General features: G+C 38.8%; 1 non-coding gene across 1 annotated transcript; it reads right to left on the bottom strand.

Annotated features, from left to right (window-relative positions):
- Positions 1-1167: 1167 nt before the first annotated feature.
- Positions 1168-1240, bottom strand: TRNAA-AGC (transfer RNA alanine (anticodon AGC)). Its single transcript has one exon. It is a non-coding gene; the product is annotated as a tRNA-Ala (tRNA).
- Positions 1241-2500: the final 1260 nt, after the last annotated feature.

Genomic DNA, 2500 nt, shown 5'->3' with positions numbered 1-2500 from the left:
TCTGAGCATTATAATACCGTACCTGGTGACTGTCTGAGCATTATAATACCGTACCTGGTGACTGACTGAGCATTATAATACCGTACCTGGTGACTGACTGTCTGAGCATTATAACACCGTACCTGGTGACTGACTGTCTGAGCATTATAATACCGTACCTGGTGACTGTCTGAGCATTATAATACCGTACCTGGTGACTGTCTGAGCATTATAATACCGTACCTGGTGACTGACTGTCTGAGCATTATGATACTGTACCTGGTGACTGTCTGAGCATTATAATACCGTACCTGGTGACTGTCTGAGCATTATAATACCGTACCTGGTGACTGTCTGAGCATTATAATACCGTACCTGGTGACTGACTGAGCATTATAATACCGTACCTGGTGACTGACTGTCCGAGCATTATAATACTGTACCTGGTGACTGACTGAGCATTATATTACCGTACCTGGTGACTGTCTGAGCATTATAATACCGTACCTGGTGACTGTCGGAGCATTATAATACCGTACCTGGTGACTGTCTGAGCATTATAATACCGTACCTGGTGACTGTCTGAGCATTATAATACCGTACCTGGTGACTGACTGAGCATTATAATACCGTACCTGGTGACTATTGAAGCAAGACTGATCTTACACATGACAATATTATGTGTGGAGGCCTTCCTTCCTGGCATGAGGCATCCTTTATGTCAGGAGAAATACCCGCTTGTGAATAAGAGGATTGTCACTGATTACAAAAATAGATATATCCTTGTAGATTTACAATATCTGGATCAAATAGGCAAAGTAATGGTGATCCGTATAGAGCAATAAAGTTGTACCAATCACAAATATTGTACCAATCTCTTGCGAAAGAAGTTACCAAATTTCCAGAATTCCAGATAAAGGTTCAAAAGTCCAATACCAAATTCACTGTATACTCTACATATCAATTTGCAGTAATTTAAACACTTCTTAAACCTGGCCCGCTAACAATGAACCGCAACGTCCTGACATAAATGACACTTCGTCCTGACAACGTGCCGATCCTGCGACGTCAAACCCACAAGCGAAATGGGCGCGGCAACTTTCTCTTCTCAGTCTCCCACCGCCATGTACATCAGTGATTAATCGAAATTTAATATATTCATTTACCTAATAATAAATATTCCAATCTTGGAGATGCGGGGTATCGATCCCCGTACCTCTCACATGCTAAGCGAGCGCTCTACCACTTGAGCTACATCCCCGTACCTGAATGAGTGCAATAAGTACTATTTATTATTGGTGTCTTGGGGTACACACGGCCGCACGCGCACATTTAGTATATTTTTATCATTCTTTTTTAAGTATTTCTAAGCCTGCTATCAAATCACCATATACTATTTGATACGTGAAATAAGGAACTTTATGGGTAACACAAGGCGCGGGAAGCTAATTGTATAAAAGGTCAAGCCAAGTCGGTCTAACGAGAGAGAGGTTTTGGTCTCGTGTGCTGACAGACCTTTTGGCTTATCAGCTGTCTGACTGGTGCTTCGCGTGTTGTGGCGGGTTGTCTGTTTTAACGAGTAATTGTATGGTACGTTGTCTTGTGTATTTGGTCATATTTTGAAAGATTTGTGCGAAATAAATGTATACTATGGATGGTTATTTTGTGCTGCATTTTTAGTCAGCCGGTAATGTCATTTCATTGTTTTTTTATTTTGACTACGGGATCAGTCTTGACTCACCTGAGAGTCATCACCAAACACGGCAAAACCACACGGAGTTTGTGATTATTAATAATGATTATTATTGTTATCATTAGTAGTAGCAGTAGTTGTAATAATTTTTATGAATAAATGAAATGATTTTAAATATCCCTGAATATTCTATTTACATATACATCATATATATTTTTTATATACATATACATATATACATATGCATGTGTATGTGTGTTTGTGTGCATGTATATATATACATCTATATATATATTATATATATATATAATGTATGTGTGTATATTATATATATATATATATATATATATATATATATATATATATATATATTGTGTGTGTGTGTGTGTGTAGAAAGGTATGAATGAAAATAAATATATTCACAATAAAAGAGATGTATTTAACCGGTTCTGAATATACTGTCAGAAATACATACATTAGAGAAAATACATAGCATATTTATATTACATGGGAGCTGATGAATCACCCGATGATTGTTACCTCGCACTCGTTACACGCATAATTGCTGCCACGACTTTGGATAGTTTGAATCTGCCCGATGCGGTGTTTACATTCGTCTCTGTCGCGATGTATGCAGTTTTCATGCCTTTTCTTATATTTGTTCAATCCTTCATGAATTACTTCAGCTTCCTTCCAGTTCGGAACTCCCGTGGAAGTCCTGTGGTGACGGACGTCGGGCTCGATGCTCGTTGATCCTGATACTGAAGCCACGTCCCGTTTCACCAAAGTAGGCCTTATGGCAACCGCTGCAGGGTATGCGATATACTG

The sequence above is a fragment of the Penaeus vannamei genome, chromosome 10, assembly GCF_042767895.1.
Source record: "Penaeus vannamei isolate JL-2024 chromosome 10, ASM4276789v1, whole genome shotgun sequence".
NCBI lineage: Eukaryota > Metazoa > Arthropoda > Malacostraca > Decapoda > Penaeidae > Penaeus > Penaeus vannamei.
Note: the sequence above shows the minus strand (reverse complement) of the source record. Positions and strands in the feature narration are given on the sequence as shown.